This window comes from Calidris pugnax, unplaced genomic scaffold, assembly GCF_001431845.1.
Source record: "Calidris pugnax isolate Ruff unplaced genomic scaffold, ASM143184v1 scaffold49, whole genome shotgun sequence".
In the NCBI taxonomy this organism is placed as follows: domain Eukaryota; kingdom Metazoa; phylum Chordata; class Aves; order Charadriiformes; family Scolopacidae; genus Calidris; species Calidris pugnax.
In genome coordinates, this window is record NW_015090798.1 from 3,789,943 (window position 1) to 3,813,508 (window position 23,566).

Here is a 23,566-nt window from a genome sequence, read left to right on the forward strand (position 1 = left end):
GTAATAACCCCTGCTACTAAAGAGTTTTTATTGACTCCAAATTACTGATCGTTAAAAGCACTTTTGCACCCAATAGGATGATCGGAGCCCTCCTATAGAGAACACCACCAGCAAATGGGGAAAGGAAAGGAAGGTTGAGGCCATGATGAAGGCCACATGACCCAAAGAAATGGGAGGTAGTGGGCTGGAGACTGGAGAATGGAACAAAGCTCTGGGTGAAGAGGTTACAGCTGTGGGTTTGCTGGGGAAGACAGACACAAGCAGGTTCTTGGAAAAAGGTGGGAGCTCAGCCTAAGGGCTGCTTTCACAGGACAGTATTTTCTAACCTAAAACTCTTTCAAAAATATTTTCTTTCACAGAGCAAAGAGAAAGCAAATTGTATGCTGTGTACACTTCAGTGAATTAAAAAATAAGAGGAAAAAAAAAAATCAGTTCACTAGCAAAACCCAGGCTCATGACCACCTATTCTTGATCCAGGTGAGACCATAATTTGAAAAGGATGCCTTGGAGATACTCTTAGTGCAAAGATGAAAACTGTAATATGACCATAAATTACATTTCTTGAAATGCAAAATGGCTAGCCCTGGGACAGTTGTGAACTAGTTCACACGCTGCAGACAATACCATCTTGGTACGCTGATGCTCATGGGTGGCAAAATGCTCCAGAATGCACCATGCCTTTCTAAGTGAAAGGTCATCTTCTTCAGAGCAATCAAAACTTGCTCTCTTGCAACTAAATAGTTTATTTTAAATGGCAGGGACATACAATTACAGGGGCAGGTTATCTATCTTTTTTATTGTCCTTCCTTGAATATCTGTAACTTCTGTTTTATTTTGATAAAAATGATTATGATGTACATACATTATATAACTAACTGTATATGTCACACCACAGCTAAGGCATGTGAATGTAGAGCCTTGTATTTGAAGATGATCCTAATCATGAGATGAAATATTCATAACATATTCTTCAGTATTGTTATATTCAAGTTGTCTGAATTGCTGGAAAAATAAATGTCGTATCTATATAGGACTGCAATGGCTTTTCTCTCACTTGATCACAAAGATAAGTAAGATAGACCCATAGAAAGACTGATAGAACTTTCACTATAAAGGATTTGAAAATATGGAATAATCCATCTCTACATTATTTGTTGAAATGCTGTACGGTAAGACATTTCCTTTTCTTCCTGTTGTTTTACTTTTCCGTTTTTTCCATTCTTTTCGTGTACTTCTAATACATTAAATAGAATGTTATGGATTGAAAAATAAAGGTCTCTGTTATGGATGAATTATTTTTTTTCCATCAAGTTGTCTGAAGGTTAGACAGTCAACACCTACAAATTACACAGATGTGTCATATTCCTAAATGAATTGTATTATGCTGGCACACCTATGAATACTAAAAGAGATCTGCCACAAATCTCAGTATAAAATGCACCCCTCTGATTCGTCTGGGAGTATACTGAATTCAGGAACATTCTGCCACTCTAAAAAGCAACAACACATTGTGGGTGATGTTCTTTAGCAATTAGTTGTATTTGGGCTCCACTGTTTATCTCTCTGTTGAATTAACAGCTCTCTTTCCAAATGTGCAAATAAAGGAGCCACTAAGTATTGGTGACATTATTACACTGCTTTCTTATTAAAAGCCTTCTGCAGGTCTGCTGTATGAAACAAGGAGTGAGGGAGGAAGATGCTAGCAAGAACAGGGAAGACTCTCCTGCCCAGTTTGAAGGCAACTGTTGCCTCAAAACGTAATGCTAGATGTATGCTGTTAAAAGGTCCCCTGAAAATATTATCCCCTATCAATTTCTGTGAGCAATGCGGTGGGAAGGAGAGAATTATTTGCCATTTCATAGCAGCAACAAATGATAACACATTGTGCAAGGGAACCAACTCTGGAACTGTTGATTGAGGAGCCAAGGCATCTGGCAGGGTGTTGATCGGCCAAGACTGCAATGGGACAAAGGGAAGAGAGCAGCTTAGTAGCCTCAACAGCCATTTTCCTACAAGGCTGGTGAGAGGGGTGGTGGAAAAGGTTCACACCAACGCCAAGGACATTGCCTGTTGGGACTGATTTAGTGGAGGAAAGATGGGAGAATGCTGAGATGTGTGAACTAGCAGGACTTCTTTGTCAATACAGGAAAGCAAGATGAAGAATAGATTGAAATGAAGATTTTAAGGGTATTTCCCAGGACAGGTGGATAATGGAATACTTGGAAATGGCAGAGTTTTAAGGATGTTTAGAAGAAATGGACCATGTAGAAAAAGACTAGTGCTTGGGCAGGGCAGGAGGAATGTAAATAGAGATAAAACTGATATTCAGTGTCTAGCACAGCTGGGCCCAGAACTTTAGGCTCTACCATAATGCAAACAATAAGTAGTAATAATAGTTTACTGTAGAACTCATCATACCATAAAACGTTAATTTTAAGCACATGATGCCAGTATGACGAGGGTTTCCTCTAATACTTAGTTATTTCAGAATAGTATACATTTATTTGATCATTTTATGCAATTTTAACTTTCTAATTTAGTATTAAGCCTACTACAAAGTGCCCTATTATTTAATATTTATTAGTGAAAGCTAACCTAAGGTGTCACAAGTTGTAATTTTGTGGTGGACCCAGTGAAAAGTAGATTCTATTTTCAACATGAAGCTCCAACAGCAGTACAGTAGTAAAATAATTAGAATGTATACATGGAAGCTGAATAAAATGATACCCAGTGGGCCGGTGCTAATGCATATGGTTGCATAGTAGAAATATATAAAGAAAGATTATACACTAGGTAGTCCAAAGAGATTCTAGTCAATCTACCATGAACAAGGATCGTAATTGCCATAAACCATAGCAAAATGTGCACCTCATCAGAGGTCACGTTGTAGCACAAAGAGGACAAAGATAATGAAGTGTGGTCAAATCGTAGAACCCACCCTGCAGGGCTTCGATTAGGGCACCTGCTAATTCTTTAATCTTTAATTGTGCATGTGTAAGGTGTATGCTCTGCCAAGACAATTCAAAGTTGCATTTTCTTCTGTGTGAATGTGTGAATCAATATTAGTGATTGAGTAAGACAAGCTCATCTGTTCACTCTGTCTTGAAACATGACTTATGTGGTGAGACTACATCTAGTGGGAGGGCAACTGAAATACTTATAGCCAAATGAGTGAGAGCTTGCCAAACAGGTTTTCTGATCTGTAACAAAAGCATCTGGACAAGTGCTAGTGCTAAAATTGTCGTTTAGTTTGGGATCAAAGAGGTCTGCATTAACCATAGCTTCTGCTGTTTTGTTTGCCTCAACTGAGTTGTTAAGTGAAAATCAGCTGCGTCCATATGTCTTCTTGTTGTGGAGCCATGGAAGCAACAGCTTCACGTTTTAAGAGGAACGTTCCTAGACACCTGCGGGTTGCCGTTATACATTTCAAGGAGAAAGGAGGCTGTACTTACTGCAAGACTTTAAGACGGTGGGTTTGCGGCCAAAGTTTACGAAGCTGGTACTTCCTTCTCTTACTCAAACTGATTTCTGTTCCACAGTGTTTATTCCAGGACTCCATATTCCACAGACAAATATGCAACCATGCAGAGCAAGGGCTCAGACAGCCTCTGGACTCATCTTGTAATCATTTCAGGTTCCTAGATTTTGAAGAAGGAGAACACTTGTTACCTCCTGGCTGATGGATGCTGCTGGCCTTTTTCCTTTGTTAAATGCAAGCTGTGCCCTGATTTACATAGAGAAAGCATAGAGATGTTCCCCCAAACCAAAGAGAAAGGAGAGTCAAACTCAGAAACTGAGAGTGAATGGGTAAGAGAAGAACTACAAAACCTCATTAGGTACGGTAGATTAAATGTTATCACAGCATATGAAAATCTCAGCCACTTTATATTTATTGACATTTATTTGTCTATTCCATTTACATCTGTAAGGTCATCCACTTGAATCATGGCACGTGGAAGAATCTGTCCTCTGAAGGCATGCTTTCTACTAGTGATGCTGGTGCGGTTTCTTTTTTTGCTTAGAAAAGAAGACATGACTGATGATTGTGAATTAAATGTAACCCAGTGAGTTGTCAGTGACAGATATGCATTACGTGCACTAGTACTAGTCCAGATGTCATTGCTACACTCTAGTATTCTCCCTTTAGCAGCTTACAGCCCATAATTAAGGTTTAACTTTCTTTTTAACGCTTTCAGATCCCAGAGACCCATGTAATGGAGTTATTTGCATAATAAAGTTGATTATTTGAGAAGAAAGAGGGTCCAATGACACATGTTCATAAGCATGCAATAATTTTGAAAAAAATACTGTTTCTTAATAAATGGAATCACTAATTTTGATGAGTATAACAAAAAAGGAAAAGAATGCCACCTTCTAAGACATGATAGATTGTCATTTGTTTTCTTTTCAAAATGTTTATGTGGCAAAAATCTAAGAGTAATCTATAGCCACAAGCACTACACTCTGGCTGCATCCACTTCTGCTCTAGCAGCTTCTTTTTCACCTTTTTTTTTTTTAAACCCAGTTTCTTGATTATATAGTATTAACCCCTGCGTTTCCCCAATTGCACTCAGCATTTTGTCAACACGACTCCCACTGACTTTAATGAATCTTGATGCTGAAGATTATGTAGTTGACTGATGGCTGTAGTCTACATGTACGGTATGCAGTCACAGATCATTACACTGCCTCGTCTCTCTTGCACGCTATGAGCAGTAGCTATAGTCTCTAGGCAATCAACTTAATTTGCAATGGGTTTAACACAAAATATCATGAAAGTGAAAGTAGGCATTATGCTTCCCCACCCCACGCTGAAAGGAGAAGGCTCGATTTGATATTCTCTGATCAGAGCAAAGCTACCTTGCTGTGAGAAAAAGAGTACCTCAATTAAAAAATTGAGGGAAAGCTGAAATTTTTGCCAACCCAGCTCCCTAGGTCACCAGAAAATTCCTCACTCTGTTGATTGTGGGTTGACATTTGTCAGGTTAAAAGTTTTCAACAGCTGCCCGAGCCACTACCGAAGGGTAATGACTTAAGAGAAAATGTATGGGAGTTGTGTGGGTCCTGAGACTTTCCTGTCAAAAAATGGATGGGAAAGTGGTGTCAAATGCTTTGTCTGCCTGCCTCCACACTCACCTCGGAGAAGAATGGAGAAGCAACAGGTACATCTGGAAAGCAACCCCGCCGTTTCAGACCGACAAAACCAGCCTGGCACGTGTGACTCTCCTGGGACTCCGGGAGAGCGCTGCACAAAAATTATAGTCCTTCCTTTTCTCTTTCCTTCATGTGGCCTAGTTTTTTCTGCCATGGTCTTGAAAAGAAAGTCTGGCTGGCAGCAGTACTGTTCTCTTGTCTTCTTTGTTCTCCAAGGAAACAGCTTCTGACAGGAGAGGCAAAGTTGCAAGCAGTGAATGAGGGCTGCAGTCATCTGGGGCTGGTGCATTAAATGCACAGGATGAAGACAGAACAAGTGTCCTGCTTGATCTTGACACTTCTGCCTGGACATGGCTCAGTTAATTCAGTAAAAGCACCTGCAGATTTGTATGGTGCTGTTAGATCAGAATAGAGAGTTAATTTTTTTTTTTTGTTTGCCCTTCTTTTTGTCCAACTCTTCTCAATCAATCAATCAATCATCTCATTCTTGAGATTATAGTTGAAATCCTTACCTTCCAATTCATTCTAGTCTCACATTTGCTTCACCACCAGGAATGAAAGCTGAAGTGTGAGAAGCATGTTTTTCCTGTGCAACAATATTAACAGCATATTTAATTTTTAAATGAGTATTGTAAAAAAGTTAGCAAATCAATGCTATTATTGCTGCTAACAAGTGATAAGTGAGAAGGGTATGTTTCTGTTACATAAAAAAGAAAGGTCTTTAATTGGGACATCTTATGAAAGCATTTCAAAGAAGGATAACTTTGGTTTCAGCCAATGGAATACTATCAAATGATCCAAAATATGTTTAACGTGAAGGAACACGTTATTACTGAACATTATATAAAAAATTGCAGAAAAAGACTAATGAATTAATAAAATTCTCATCTGTTTGTAATGTAAAAGGGCAGGTAGGTAGCAGAGACATACATGGTCATATCCTTAATGCACATAAAACGCTAATTCATCTGGTTTGTATATAAATAACAAGTAATGATTATAAAAAGCTGCTAATGAGAATGTGATTAAACTTTGTTCATGTAAATAGTATTATGTAGCTAATTGGATGCTATTTAATCATTAACATCTAGACATACTCACAAAAGAGAAAAAGTAACTATCTGCAGGCATGTGTAGGTATGGTGTGTATGTATATCCAACCTTACCACGTTTCAGAACATTCTTCAGTCATTAGAGTGCATCAGACAGCACTGTGAAAGGTAAGTGCAATTACACACACATAGACTTTAAAGTTGGGCCTGATGCACAGTGTAAGGAACTGAGGTTCACACAGGAAGTCTGTGATGGAGCAGTGAACTGACAGCATCTCTCCCGAGTCTCTGGCGGGAGGTCTAGTCTTATAAAGAACCTTTCAGCTGGGGAAATGCCAAGAAATATCTATGAAATAGTAATATTTATAAATCTATAAGTTGAGTTTAGATCTTGCTCAGTGTAATTTTTTCAGCTGTTCTAAAAATGATCTTGTTTATAATGACTGAAGAAACATAAGAAGAAAATTATGACCAATAAGGGTAAGTAGCTGTTAAGATTGATCATGGGCTTATAAGAAAAGGATTAGAAAATGAGTGAAACTGTTTTATCCAGTCCCCTATACAACACAGAACTTCTCTGGATTGCTTTTAGGGAAAAGATAATAATAATAAAAAAAGACCAAGACAACAAACTTGACTTTGAGATTATCTGGAAAATCTTTCTGATACATTAGGTTAAATATATGTTTGGGTCAATTTACCTGCCTCCTAGAGTTGCTTTTCTGGGCATCACCCCTTCATCTTTTGCCTCTGGAGTTTCAGGGATGTGCTCCACCATTTGTCTGCCCTCAACCCCACCTTTCTATGGTGTTCTGCTATATCTAGGCAGAAGGCCACTTTGCAGCCTCCTGAGGTATCATGTCATAGCTCCAGCTGCTGCATAAATACCTTAGCACCTTAATAATGATAAATAAATAAATAGATGCACAAATATAGCTACCTTCAAGCTGGTGCCTGCTTATAGTTTTATTTATTCTTTCAAGTACCCACCTCAGGTTCTCCTGCCAGCACCAGGTTGCATCACTGTGGTCTGTCTTAAGGGTTCAGCGGTATCTGAAGGGCATGTGCAAAATGACGAAACTTACTGAAAATTATACAATTTCTTCATGTCTGCCAGCCTGGACGTTTTCTTACATCTTCATAGTTCTCACAGTCCTGAAAAAGAACACCAGAAAACATGTGGTATAAGACAAACTCAGCTCACCTTAGTTTGTCTGTTTGTAGTTTAACATTCTGTTGACAACATTTGCTAAGAAGTTGCTTCAGTTTGACTTCATGAACCCAGATTGCCTCAACGCAACCCCTTCTTCTATGACGATCATGCCATAAGCTATGCTCTTTACATCCAGAAGTCCATTTTCAGCCCGTGTCAGGCCTAGCTTGATGTTCGAATGCCCAAAACACCTGCCAATAGCTATGGCAAAGATTGTCAAGAAGCTAGATGGCTCACTAGCTTAACATGCCAGAATCCGTTCTTGACGTCGCAAGCAGTTTAATCATGAATAAATCACAGTAGCACGTCTCCAGTAAGCGGCAATGGATACTGACTTCTCCCCAGCACTCTGCTCAGTGCTTTTGGCTCCGAGCAGATCCTTGGTTTACCTGAAGACTTTCTAACTACTTTTCGGCTGCTGATTCACTCTGTGCTAGTTTCAATGAGCATAATAATGCCTCTTGTTTGCAGCCTTGTCAGTTCTTCCTTCAGCTGCCTCATCACAGCTGATGGTACTTTGCATCTCTGTAGTTCCCCCAGCTGCAAACAGGGGAAAGCATTTCTGCTTTGACTTTGCCCTCAGGGTGTCCAGTCCTTGAAATACTGGACTTGAAACTCTTGAAATACGAGGTTTAAATTCTTCACAGACCCCAAAACAAATGCTCTGGGTTTCTCTGGGTGTGGTAAGTCTGTGCTGTGATGAGTTCCCTTGTTGCTCAGCAGCCATTGGTATCCCTCTGCTATACGCTCCAAGAAATAACGTTGCCCCTTTCAGGAGTTTTCTTATTGAGGTGTGTCCAGCGACCTTAGGAAGCTTTTGCTAAATATCATCAGTCCTTTGTCACATTCCTGAAGCCTGATATGAGCCACACGTCCATGTGGCTCTGGAGCTGCGCAGTGGTTGGCTCCACAATTCGGCTGGAGCCGATGGCACAGCGAGAGGCTGGTGATTATTCAGTCACCCGACCAACATGGCAGCTTTCAGCTGGCAGCCTTCTCCTGCAGCGTATTTCTATATTTGAATCAGCACGGATCTTCGAATTTGCCAAAGTCACTTTGCAGGCAGCCTTCTCCGTATTGGAAATCATTGTTCCCAGTCACTGTGCGTACTGCCATTTTCCTTTTCTCTGGTAACGGTGAGATTAGGACGTAACCTTGTTTTGTTTTTTTTCCACTTCTCTTGAATGACTGCTCATAAGGCTGGGCATTTTTTTGTGTGTATTTTGAGTTGCTTTACAGACAATCTATGCTGCTTTTAGACCCTTGCACACTGTATCCTTTCTCCTTTTTTTCTTTTCAGATTATTCAAACGTATATGCTTATTCTGTGCAACCAGCTGTCGCTGTTTTTATGCTGGGCATTTCAGCAGTCCATGTTCTTTAGAAAAGGTCTTTTAGGTCTTTAGTCCTCCCACCACTGTCTCCCAAGGACTCAGCCTGCAGCAGGAGGATCTTTTTTTCCTTCAGAGACACAAATAGCTCAGCTCCACTATATGAATGTTTGCCTTTCTTGAGATTTCTCAGATTCAGGTGAACTTTTTCTACAATGTCACTCCATACAGGAATACATATTACCTACCAAAATTTACTACTGAGCCACTTTTAACATATTTTTCCAGTGATACAGTGCTATTCCAACATGCCGACCTCTGGGAAGAGTCTCAATACTTATTTCCAATATTTTCAGTCCCATGCAAGGGTTTTTGTAGGAGGACATTTCTAGTGTGACTTCCATGATGCCTCTTCGTTTTGCTTTTTAGCTGATGGTTGTCTGCAAACCAGACAGTTTCTGGCCATGAGACTCACTGGCCTGCCTGTTGCCAACATGTCCCACATACTGCCTCTATGTTTTAAAGCTTTCCTGCCTCGTCATGGTAAGTCATGTCCACAGGTTGCTGCAAGCACAACCAGTGCTTCAGGCTGGGTGTCTCTGCTCCACCCCGACAATTCCTCACACCAACTGCCTTAAGTCTTTCCTCCCAGGACCATCACATTTGCCACAAGCAGATGATGACAAGTGGATTTGTCTGTAATGCTACTCCAAATATAGTTATATTAGTCAGGAGGTGAGTAACACAGAGCTACTGGGCCGACAAGATCCAGTAGTATCAAAAAGCAAGAACCAGAGTGGAGAGCATAGAAATCTCTTTTACAACTCTAGCTTCCACAAATTGAGATGAAAAGAGACTTATTTTAACCATTCTCCCAAGGAGGTCAGAGCGTGTGCATATTTGTGCATATCTGTTTGTATCTCTCTGCTAATAACTTCTGACCTCATTAGTTGATTTCAGCCAAATTTGACTGAAGGGTACCTTTACCCTTCATTCTCTAAAATAATTAAATCCGCATTTTATTAATAATTAATTATTCCCATTAGGTGATAATTACTGATATAATAAATCGGTAAGTTTTATGAAATTATATAACCACAATAATTAAAAAAACCATGCAAGTGTTCCCCATATGAGAAATTAAAATTGCCATGTGAGCAGGCATATCCTCTACACACCTTAGACCCTGGCAATGCTACATGAGAGACACAGTTTATAAATTACAAATATTTTTTTACGTATACAATTAAGGCAGGATGAAAATTGATGGGAAACAGGTTTCTTTAGTTGCAGGACTCACAGGAGTATTTTTTAAATACTGGCCTCTTCATTTCAGTGCGCTTTCCAGGTTTATCTACAGGAGGGAGTTGTGGACTGCTTGGACAAGTTAACATATTAGAGATCATACACAGCTGCTAATGATGTAGAAGAGACAAGTGCCACCATCAGAGCATGTAAAACCTAATTGCTGATGCAGCTGAAGGACTGCTGCATTATGTCTGCAGCCTTCAGTCCACTTTAGACCATGTGGAAAAGGACTCGAGTTGTCTGGTTGCCTAACAGAGAGTAGATGCAGTGACATGGGACATCTTTTTCAGTGCTCTTATACTCCTATTCCCACTGACTGTGACTAACTGACACAAAATCAAAGGGTTTTTGTTTATGCCAAAGACTTTTCGTCTGCTCGGGCTGTTAAACCATGTTTAATGTCAACGTAATTTCACTCATCTTTTAACATGATGCCATTCTCTAGAAAAGGCTACTTTCCTACTAGTATTTGCAGTGCATAATAATCCTCAGTAACTCATCTCATATAAAACCAGCCTGTGAATGGAACATACCTCATACAAAAAAAACTTTCCTTGCACCTCAAAGAATATTTGGTGATGAGACTCCTACTATCTATTTTGAAGAACAAGATTTGATCAAAACAGCTACAAACATATTTCCTGCCTGCATGGCTGCTGAATCTGCTTTGATTTTCCATTCCTTGCCCCAGAATAACATACTGGAGTTTAACCTTCATCATATGATTATGTCTGTACTTCTCATGGTAATTAAGTGACCTTCCAGAACATTGAACAAAACTTTCAGGCTGAGAGATTAGGTCTGAGAGGTGTGAACTGTTCTGTTCATCCCAATCGATGTTCACTCTGAAGCCTTGCAGATAGCTTACGCTTCAGTCTCGTTAACTATTTCACTGCTCATCACTTTTTGAATGAAAAAAGCTCACTAATGCAATTAAGACCCAAACCTCGGTTCTCCCAAATGACTGGGTATCCCAGACCCACCAGTTTCCCCTTATCTACAGCATCTATAATGCAATAGTTTGCTACCAGGACAGGAATCTATAGCACACTGAAGACCAAGACCAAAAATGTGGGAAAAACACATCAAAAATTAAATTTCATAGTAAAATAAATAAAACAGGGGCCTCTGTCCTGATGTTATTATTCATGCTCATACTTAATTCAGGAAATACCTTTCTTATATGTAAAGGAAGCAGAATTTCCAGGCTGACTCCATGGGAACAGAAGAGAAACCAGTTACACTGCAGCACAGTGTGGGTCCAGCTGGAAAAAGCCCTGATTTTAGCCAGGCAGATTAGCACCAAGATAGAACCAAATCACTTTTGCACTTAATTCCTATTTGCAGCTATTCAGAAAAGCAAGGTGGTGATTTTTTTCACCCTGTATTTCTGGTGCTGAGCATGTTTAACCCTTGGAAATACTCAGCCCTCCATAGCAGCAGTCCCTCTGTTACTTTTTATGCCTCACGAATAAGGGCTTGTCTCCGCTTGTGAGCTACGCCAGGGTAAAGTGGAAGAGGAATGTGAAGCATCCGAAATAGCTCCTCATGTAACCCCTCTTACTCAGTAACACTTTTCCACTGCAGATTAAACAACCTCCAAAGCTATTTCTCAGCAGCACTGCGGTGTCCCCCTCTCCCACCCATCTAAAGCCCAAGCCACCCAAGTGCTGAGCGCCCCAGGAGCACTGGGGAAGTCTTTGGAGCTGCTCAGCCCCACCACCACCACCCCAGCCAGGAATTTCGGGGGTGGTAGGGGTGTTTGCTGAGAAACGGCTTGACACCAACCACCCAAACATTCCTTCCAGGTTGAGAAGAGCGTGGTGCTTCTGCTCGTGATAAGGTCAGGTTTAGCCAGTCCTCAGGTGGAAAGAACTGGACGGACTGAGCTTGCTGAAATCTAAGCACTGGCTTATGAAATTTCTGCTGGCGCTGCTGGAGATAGTCAGCATTATATAGTTCCTGGATCACCAGGGACTTCACAATCTGTCTTAGTCTATTTGTGTGCTAACAATAACTCTAGCTGCTGGTTCCACGAGTTCTGCTCTTTGCAGGAAGCAGCAAACTGTGCCTGAAAATCAGTATGTGGAATGCATTGTAAGGGAAGGGAATAGAAGAGGGCCACACACACAGAAATGACAAAAGACCATAAGAGATTAATAAAACTTAACTGGTTTCCAAATAGAAAGAAATAAAATTATTAAAATAAAGCTTAACTGAAATGAGCTTTTCAAAAATTTTCATATTTCAGACCTGCTGGAAAGTTGTATTTGCTGACAAGTCTGTAGCTTGTTATTTCTTGTTATTTTCACACTTTTTGGTTTCCATCTCTTTACATCAATCTGGTGAAAGCTTATTAAACCCTTGTTTGAATTTTTGTGTCTCTTTCTGCCTAAACCTTTACAGTGACTCCCATAAAAGCACAGTAATTTTTTAAAAATCCATATATAAAAGCTAGCCCCAGTTTTAGCAATGCAATTTGATTTTATCAAGCCTTGCTAAGTGAATGATTGGGAAATAAAGTGCTATTTCTCTCTTGAATATTTAGAGGAAGTGAGTATATTTCATGGCTTTTGTGGAAGAAACAGGACTCTACTGACACTCCAGCCGGAGAAGTCTGTTTTGCACTTGGGTTCTTTTGGAGATAAGTTGTTTTAATTAACTATTCTCATATAACTCAGCTGCTTGTCAAACTTCATTCTTTTCAAGTCTTCTTCATCAGATCTCAGTGGAATGGGTATTTCGTCGTCCCGTGTGCCCGTATTTGTTGTGTTGTGCTCATAGTGAGTAAATGCATTTGGTGAAACATCGGTCTATCCTCTCTGTATTATTATCTGAACGAGACACATCGGTTCAGCACAGGAAACTTGTTTTCATGTACACATTTTGTAATGAGGAAGTGTTTGAGGGAATTTGCTTTGTTTGCAGCAATGAGGCTGGCTTGGGCAAAGGTGTCTTATTTTTTTGTTCGGTTTTTTTTCAACCACTGCATGATTTAATACTTTACTTGCTGAACGTGCCAAAACACTTGGGTGTTACCGAGATTAAGATTCCATGGAACTGTTTCTCCGTTAACAAACAACTTCTTTGTTTCTTTAACTTCCTTTGCTAAAATCTTAGCAATGTCAACAGTGACTCACTCAGACTTTGCCATTTGTCTAGCAGCAATGTAATGATACTGCGATATGGAATTCCTTGGCATATTCTGGTAACTCATTAAAAGTCATCCAAGTTCCATTATCTAAAGCCAAATCAGTCGGGATAGAAAATTGGCTGAGATGCCAATTACTTGGGGTGGTCACTGCAGTGATTTCCAGCAGCTTGTCTGGTTTCCAAGAGTCTAAAGGGTTTTCAGTGAAGATTCACGGTGAAAAAGCCTATCCCTGCTTTTCTTCACAGTCCTTCAATAACTCTGTAGATTCACATTCTTTCTTTTTCTTTTTTTTTTTTTTTTTTGTTTTTTTTTTTTCACCTGGCTTGCTTTTTTAACAATTTTCAAAATTTTTTTTTTTATTGGAAGTGCTCAGCAGCTGAAACCAACAGTCACAAACTACCATATGTGGGAAACATTGCATGTATTTTTTGCCTTTATTTCAGTGTGGGGTTTTTTCTTTTTTTTTTGTTTTCCTTTTTTTTTTTTTTTTTTTTTTTTTTTTTTTGGTCTTCTTTTCATCACCTGGTCTGCTATTCTAACAATTTTCAAAATTATTATTTGTCATGTGTGGCCACTATATCAAGCAGCCTTTGCTTGTTCCATAACAGCTTCATAACATTCCAGTTCTGGACAGTCTGAAAACATGACATGGCTACCTTTATGCGTGACATTATCTGGTGTCTTCAACAAATTAGGTACAGAATTCTTCAGAGGCAAATGACCGTCCTTCCAAAAGGACATACATGAGCATCTGGTTTTGTGAATTTCTTACAAGTTGTCTAATATTTCATTACAGGTTCTTTTTAGCCCCTGCTCTCAAACTGGCATAGAGGTAGCCTGGTTGATGCCGGCTGTCACTTCTGAATTGCTATGAGGTCAAGATTCTCGTGTTCTCTGTCCTGTAAGGCTGTTCTGGATAGAAAATCTACTAACTAACTCCATATTGACCATTTTCTCATAATATTCATCTAACACTGAATCTTCAGCAACAAACACCAGAGATGTCTAAAAGCTGTTAGCAGAATTGTATAGAATGATGTGCTGTGGCTTTTTTCTACACAAAGAGTTTCCTAGCTTTTAAAAACAGATTAAAATTTTCCACATTTAAGAGAAATTGGAAGTAATTCCTTTTCACATCAGACACATTTGCATGGGACTGCTATTTGGTGTAACTGTCACAAGTTTAGATGATGACAATTTTTACCAGAATGCTTTGATTTTTGAAGTATCCTGTGTGCACTTAAATAACCAGATGATATTGCTTCTTAGGGTTTTTCTTAGACAGATTTTTTTAAAAGTAGAAATAAACATCTTAAACGAAATTTTTACAATTTCCAGAAGTGTCCAATACTGAACCTGGTTAAAAAAAAACAACTGCCTGACACATGGATTTTATTGGTAAACTGTGCTATTGGCTAAACATATTTTTCTCTGGTAGTGTCACTAGTATCTGAAATGTTGTATTGCTAAAAAATTAATACAACCCCTACAGTAATGAAGGAATTTAAGTGCTGCTTAAATCACAGCTATTTCTGTCTCACAACCTTGAACGGAATCACGCAGAGTCAAAGAATGGCTGAGGTGGGAAGGCACCTCTGGATTTCGTCTCATCTAACTCCCTGATCATACCAGGGTCAGGTCGAGCAGGCTTATCAGGTTTTGAATATCTCCAGGAATGTAGCCTCCACAACATCTCTGGGCAACTTCTTCCAGTAGTTGAACACCCTTACAGTAAAAAATTTTTTTCTTATGTTTCTCTGGACCCATCAGGGCCCATGGATGAGTGCATGTACAGTTTGTTTAGATATTCCCTAAACTCATCCTCCTCTACTAAGGGTAAGTCTTCCTTGCTCCTGATGTTCTCTCTGGTCTCAAGGACCTGGGATTGCTGAAGGCCAGTCTTCCCAGCAAAGACAGAGGGAAGGAAGGCCTGAGTACCTCACCCTTCTCCCTGTCCCTTGTCACCAGGTCCCTTGCCCGACTCACCAGTGAGCCCACATATTCCCTCCTGCTCCTTTTGCTGCTGATAGACCTGTAGAAACCTTTCTTGTCGCCCTTCATATCCCTTGCCAGCTTCAACTCTGAGGGGGCTTTCGTTTTTCTAACCCCATCCCTGCACACTTGAACAGTGTGTCTACACGCCTCTCCAGTCAACTCCCTCAAGGGAGCTGCAGTACATGGGGTACATACCTGTCCTTTTCTGTGAGACTTAACCAGCTGATTTAAGTCTAGTTTTCTTGATACACTCAGCCCTTGAGACTCCCATGACATGACACATCCAATTACAGAGGAGGAAAACCATGTTTGCTTTTCAAAAAGATGAAAAGGTATGTCTAAATTATTTGAAGGAACTAGCCACCAAAAAAGTTAAGACATTCTGTGGAGGACAACGTGTCTTCCAATAGGGTCCAGGGAATTTCACAGTTTCTACTAAAAGTAGTGAGAGCACAGAGAGATGTGTTTTCTTGGAAAATGTGATCACCTAATTTGTCAATGAAAACTGATGGCTCTTAAAAACCTGAATTTATTGTGAATGTGATGCCCTGAAATTAAGAACACTATCTGCCAACTTCAAGAGACTGGCAGCAAAGTGTGTTCCTTTCACAGTGTAAAGTATACCCGTGGACAAGCTGCACTTTTAAAGAATGTAAAAAGAGCCTCTTACAGCATCTTACCTCTGAGGTCACTTGTTCTTTTCATCTGAAGATGCCACTCTACAAGCTTGGGAAATCCTGTGTCACAAAATAGCTGTGGGTTGGCCAGAGACTGTAAATCATGGTTTGGAATTTGGGATGTTATCCAATATGAATGAGACCATTCCCTTTATATAAACAACTTGGTATTTTTTCCTGTCCATTATGCTGGTGCTAAATATAACATACTAATGGGCTGTGTAGGCTTGCAGTGGGTGTCCTCTTGAGGTTCAATATTTTTTGTATTAATTTATTTTTTATGTGTTCCCACTCCTATTCCTAGCAGCACAGCATGTATCCTCACGCACAGAAAGAAAGATAAGGAAAGAAAGAAGGAAAAAGAAAAAAATTGAAAACCATGATTTATCTTCTATTTGAAAAAAACATCTGCAGAACAAAATGAGCCTCTTGATGCCGGAATTGTCATCAATGATGACTTTGACAAAATGAGCAATACATAATTTGCTAGCTCCCTTGCGAAGCTGAAACAGATTGTCGAATAAAACACTGGAGGAGATGCATATGGGGTGAGTAGACCAGCTTTGAATATGAACACATGCAGGTGGTCGTTTAGTAGTGGTTCTAAGAGGCAGGACATCCCTAATTTGGAGGGTCATTTGCATTTGGAAATGCTCACTGATAAATAGTGATGTATTCCCTATAGTAAAGCAGGACTGATACTGCCAAAACTACAGCTATTTCTGTTCCAGGGTAACTTGAACAAACCAGACAGCCGAAGGCAAAGCAGAGAGAGGTTCACACTCCAACAAACCTGCCATTAGTGGTGGGTTTGCAGAATACAGATTAGTAAGATTTGAAAAAGTGCTTTCTAAAAAATAGAAAAACAGAACTTCTTCACTCTCTGGTAAGAAATGATGGATTTCTTGTAAGGCAGGCACAGCAGCTGTATTGACTTAAATGCCCTGTAAAATAGGCAACCTTCAAAAATGTTTTATCACAACCTCCAATTCTGAGTACAGCCACTACTCTGAATTCTCAAATTGCTCACTCCACCGTCAGTCACTTGACAGAAACTGCAACACGCAAATATATATGTTCCTGTATCTCTCTTACTTCTCTTCTTGACTATGTGTCTGTGTATACTGTTAGATCATGAAAGATACTACTTTAAAAAAAAAAATCTTTAAAGAAATTTTGCCCTTACTATGTGTAAATTTATGCTAGTTTGAAGAAGGGCGGTATATGATCATTTTGATTTACATTCCATTCCATTCATAGTACTTGCCTGTGTCAGCCAAATTAATTAAAATATTTCATTAAGGAATTATTAATCTACCCATCAAGAAAGCTTTCTCTGAGATGCTGTTGCTGCAAAAACCTTTTCTTTGTATGAGTTTGAAGCCCCTCATTAGATGTTCTGATTGCCTTCAACACCAATGAGATTAAATGACATTGTGAGCTTTTTGGGACCGAGGACATTCTTCCAGTTCGGACAGAGGATGATATCAGGCAGCCTTACTTCTGACTAGGACCTTCAGATATTAGTGTGCTATAAATAACTAATGGTGATGTCAGCTTGGGGGCACTTAGCAACATGTAAGAGCATGCTGCTCCTTCAGCAATAGTTCTGTAATCTCAGCCTTTTAGCATATTACCTCTAAAAGAACAGAACTTCCTCTGGAAGCTTCATTTCCATTTAACCAGCCTTGTCCTTTTTTTCAGATATACTCCCCTTGACATGTGTAAAGGAAATGTGATCCAATACCCCAATGAAATCTTGTTCAGAATCGTTAATTACCTTTGATCAGACTCCTTCCTCCATACCTTGGTTAATAGCGTAGATTGGAAAAAATAACAGCCAGATCTGTTATCCCAGCAATTATTGAGAAACGAAAGTGACAATTTGCTTACTTGCCTGAAAGATCAAACAGTAAAACCCTAATTTCAGTCACTTGGCACTGGATTATATATATTGAATCTGGCAGGCGCACTTTATGCAATGTCCAAGCAAAAATGACCTCAGGCTTTCGTGGACTAAAGCACAGTATCCTCAGAATCACTCTGCCTGCTGACTGTCTGCCTTTTAGGGGACTCCAGGTTCTTTTTCCTTTTTTTCCTCTTCTCTTCTCTTTTTTTTTTTTTTTTTCATTGGAGTCCATGATAACCATACATACAAATAATCAGAAATCAAAGAAAAAAAAAAAAGTAACCAAATGAATATATCATATATCACACAAGTACAGGGTAGTAGTGTGCCTTGACACTGAGTGTTTAACAGCCCATCCTTAGAGACAGTGGAAAACTACAGTAATTGAAGAAGGAAGAATATTTGACTCTTGAGTATGACTTTTTATGAACACTATATAGTTCATAGTACACTGGGGATCTTTTAAATGCAGAACATTGGTGTACAGTAAGTTTACCTCTTTGACAAATGATTATTTTACCACATACTCAGATAGGCAACTTTTACTACTGCAGATGAACAAAGATAAAAAAGCCACAGAGAATTCTCATTCCTCTTTTTCGTGTTTCCCCCTTTCTTGGATCTGTTCTTCATGCTGTCTTTCAGGTTAAAAACATTAAAAAAAAATAAAAAAGCAGCTTCAGGACAACTCTGAACCAATTCAGTTTGCTAAGATGAGCATGATCAGGTTTTCTTTGGTGTAACAATAAGGTGGTTGCTCTACAGACACCTGCCTTTCCTTTACTGATCTGCACTCTGAAACATGCACCACTTAACAGTAAATTAACTAAAGAGTTAACTAACCTGATCCTACAACTACTACCTATGGGAGAGGTTTCTTAGTTCATTGGACCTACATAAATATTAAACCATTTTTGACTACAAAGGCTTGCGCACAGCTCTATTCAACTAGATAAATGCTAAAAAAAATACAAATCTTTACCTCAGTAAGAAACAGAAACCTGAACACATTGAAGAGGTCCTCTGCAGAAAAATAGATCATCAGTGCTGCTTCAGCTTTGAACAATGCAGTGTCTTTCAAAGCCAAGTGATTCAAAAGGCTGTACATACACAACTAAAAAAGTTCTCTGAAGATTATCTCATATGGAAATCATAGTACACTCCATTAATTACCCTCTCTGAGGAAAAGAAGGGTGAAATTTGTTATAGAATCAGACCACAAGACAGAAAGTCCCAGGCATCCATTATATAATTTACTCCTGACATAGCACATTAAAATCTGAGAAAGGAAGACCATTTTACTGTAAAGTCAGCAAAACGCCACAGAACTAAAAACCTGCTGCCTGCGTGCCACTAACCATATCTGCAGTGAATAACTGCTGTAACCACCACGTTGGTATTAAGGCTATAAGGATTTTACAGTGGTTTGTGCTTTCCCTGCAGCCTCACCCAGGCCTTCCCATTGCTCCAGCTTTGACATTTTTGTGAAATATTAAACCTCCTACTTGCACCCTCATGCCTTTTCAGTCTGTCTTTGGCCCCTGGTAGGCCAAAGGCACACCTGTTGAATGAACGTGCCCTTCTGCTGGTCCTTCCCAAATCTGTTTGCCGACCAAGGGAGCAAACAGGGTGGGCAAGAGTTTCCAGGAGACAGCCAGTGGCTTCGGGCACAGTGTGACTCCTGGCTTTTAGGATGGAGTGATTTCTAAACCCCAGCACTGCCCATGCTGCTTCAGCTAGCGAACAGAAGGATGAAACAAAAGTCCTGCCCTTTCCCCCCTTCCAGGTGGGAAAGAAGGGTGAATCTGGTTTGGGGGAATCTGGTTTGGCATGGCAAGAAAACGTCAAGTTCTGTATTTATCATTTATTTCAATGAGAAATTACTCACCTTTTTAGTTGTAGCCCTTGGTGTCAAAGTCCTAGTGCTCAAAGATGGGGTCACAAGAGGTGAAGACCAGCAGCATCTTCTTGCACAGCACAAACCAAGGTGTAGCCCTGTGTCAGGAAGGAGAACACCATTTGGCTCACTGTGAACAATTAATTCATTCCTGCGGTGGTGTCTGGTGAGCAGCAGTGGAATGGATTTAATGATTTTTGACATCTTTATAAACTGCCCAAGAACGTGCTGGGTGCTTCAGTCACCCCTTGAGCTTTTGGAATCACAGCCTTTGCTGTCATAAGGCTGTATTACCCACACACACAGAGTTGGCTGCCCAGCATGAAGCAGCCCAAATAGACTGCATTCCGCTGGGTATTTGCTTAATTTAATTTTTCATACAAACTCTGATTTTGGTCAAATTATTAATAAATTGGAAAGCTACTACATGGTGTACCCACCAGGACGGCGCAGGTCCTCCTGCTATTTCAAATTCATCAGTGTGTTTCTGTCCTAAGGTTCATACTGAGGCATGAATGACAGAATCATAGAATGGTTAGAGTTGGAAGGGACCTTAAAGATCATCCAGTTCCAACCCCCCTGCCATGGGCAGGGACACCTCCCACCACACCAGGTTGCTCAAAGCCCCATCCAGCCTGGCCTTGAACCCCTCCAGGGATGGGGCAGCCACAGCTTCTCTGGGCAACGTCTTCCAGTGTCTCACCACCCTCACAGCAAAGAATTTCTTCCTGAGATCTCATCTAATCTCCTCTCTTTCAATTTAAAACCGTTACCCCTTATCCTATTACTACAGTAATCAAGAGTCCCTCCCCATCTCTCCTGTAGACCTCCAGGTACTGGAAGGCCATTATAATGTCTCCCTGGAGCCTTCTCTTCTCCAGGCTGAACAATCCCAACTCTCTCAGCCTGTCTTCATAGGAGAGGTGCTCCAGCCCTCGGAGCATTTTCGTGGCACCAGCATCTGACAACCGGTTGGCTCAAAGTTCAAAGACCAAAATGAGACCACGTGTGGGTCTGTTTTGAGAACAAATGCAGTACAGTAATGGGCACGGTATATCCTAAGACAACAAAGAGACTATTTGTTTTCAGCGTGCTATTTGCTGAGCGCGGTTTTACCCAAATCCATTAAAGAGCACAGCTAACAGCACTGCTGTGGCTATGAACAGCCTTATGCGATCGTACTTCATTACGTGTTAGCCCTGAGAGGCCTCGGTAGACTAAACAAGTACAGCTATACTGAGGGATGAAAGGATCAGAGATCAATTTATAGGAAAAACAAATTCTCCACGTACCTTCTCCTCAGAAGCAGGTGATGAGCCGCTGCGTAAGGCACTTCAGCTGGGAAGCCGGCGAGCACCTGCTTGGTACATCCCACAGATCGTAAGCTCAGCAACTGAAATTCATAATTTCACAGCAGCAGATAAGGCTCCCCTTGCTTTTGATTAGTAAAAAAATGCCTCTGATTGCAGTGTTATTTGTTCTGTATCACAGAGAGGCATGATTTGCATGAGCTAAACCCTCCTTAGCTCAAGCATCTACCCAATTATCTCCCAAAGTCCACACTGGCCTTTATACAGCTTTCTTCTCCTTACCTTTAGTAGGAAGAAAAGTCCATAAGTTCAGAGTAATACAGGAGCTAGATGGCTCAGAACTGACCTTCTTGTTCCCGTACAAAGGAACACATCTTAAACCTTTATCATGAGTTTGGAGAGTTTCCTGCTTTTTAAAGAGTTCAGTTTCTCAATGTGTTTTTTGACAGACACTGTTTCTTTGCACAGGTTTTCCTTGTTGTCTATCTAAAAAAGTTGATCTCTTCTGCTTCTACAAGATATAATTTCTTTTTTTGGAATTATAGTCATCCTTGGCAAAAAAGAAAAGAAAAGGAAAGAAAAAAGAGAGACGCCAAGTGCTACTAAGCATCTAACTGCAGCACTGTCTGCCAACAATAAAGGTATATTTTACTTAAGAGTTCTAGGAGAAAGTTATTTTTGAAATATCTTTTTACAGCATGGTCTGCAGTGAAAGCCTTCTGAATTTATCACCCCCAATTTTTTTTACAGAGCTGTTTCTACCTGAAATTCTTAAAAACAGCTGAGTAACAAGCTATCAAGGTTGTTCATGTTAACAGCATACATAAAAACTCTTGAATGGATACTTGCAGGAGATGTATTCGATTTAGCAGCTTATGTTCAGCGTCGAGAAGGCAAGGTCTATATTATGAACCAGAGCATTGCTTGTGTCCTCTTCTTTCATTTGCAGCCTTCAGAAGAAAACACCATGAAAGTGCAAGAAAGGCATACCTTATGCTCAGAATAAATTAGTTCTTCCCTTGGTAATAATCAAGGCCAGTCAGAAGAATATGTTCTATTGTCCTTTGGTTTCTGGAACTTCCCCAAGAAAATAACCACATATAACGGCTCCAAATGCATTACACAAGATTCAGGACAGTTTTATCAAAATCTATTGAAGATGTTCACATGAGGCTTAAAATCTTAGTGCTAGTCCCATTCATTTAAAATCCTGTAAGAGAGTTGTCATTGCTTCGTACTGGAAAATGAAGTGAGCTTTGGGGCATCTCCCTTAGTCAGTGAATGTGGACAGATTTACAATAGATGAAAGGCTGAAAAATCAGTGTTACTGGTGTATTCCATAAGCACAACACATAGTAGTGATTGACCTACTTCAGTGCTCATGTGAATATGAATGAAGTATTCTCAAATCCTAAAAATGCTGCCAAACATATATGTGACAGAGCAGGTCCCTTTCATTCTGCACCAGGGTGGCAACCTCGGTCCTCAGGTCTCATAAAATAGCCTCCAAGACTTTTTATATGCAAATTTTCCACATGCCCATGAGACCAGTTAATCTGGTTTCAACCATCATTGTTGATCAATATTAATATTTTTTTTTATTTTTAAATATTTAAATAACATTTGGAAATAATAGTAATAATTTTTGAGAGGCTACAGGAAATGGAGGAATATTAGACAGGATGAACTGTTTACCTCTAAGTAAATATCCTTTAATAAATGAATGTTGATACTCTAAAACACGGCTGTTCTGAAAACAATTGCTATGAAAACGTGTTAAAATCAGCAGCTCTCTTACATCGGAGTTGCCCTTTGAAATCATTCCTCATGGGAAGCTATTATGCTGCAGAAACCGGCCTGAAATCTGCTCCCACACGAGAGCAAAAGCTAAATACGTTGTGTAATACAACAGTGCAATTACAACAGCCAAAAACAAACAGACCCTCCAGCGCTCTCCCCTGTGTCGCAGCCCCCGCTGCTCTCTGCTCCGTGTCATGGTCACTTACTCGTTGCTGGCATTACTTGACCCTTTCCTGTTTTCAGGAGAAATACAACAAACAGCCCTACACAGGATATCCCTGCAGCAAGGGTTCACCATGGCTGTAGCCAACATGGGCTGCCCTGCAAAGGGGGCCTCAGCTCTGCCTTCGAATGGCCAACTACATCCCCGTGGATTCTTTACTGAGGCACTGGAAGAGGTTGCCCAGAGAAGCTGTGGCTGCCCCATCCCTGGAGGGGTTCAAGGCCAGGCTGGCTGGGGCTTGGAGCAACCTGGTCTGGTGGGAGGTGTCCCTGCCCAGGGCAGGGGGGTTGGAACTCCATGATCTTTAAGGTCCCTTCCAACCCAAACCATTCTATGATTCTATGATCCCAGAAGCAAAGGTGTCTTTCTGAAGCCACCATCTTTGCCAGTTTTGTTGGAAAGCCTCTGCAGGTAGCTCAGGAGATAGCAGGAAAGGGGTCCCGGTCTGGTGGGACTTTCCCCATCAGAATTCCTGTGCTAAAACACATTAAAAGTTTTTTTTCTACTCAATGACTTCTACCAAGCTTCATTTGGGTTTGTTGTC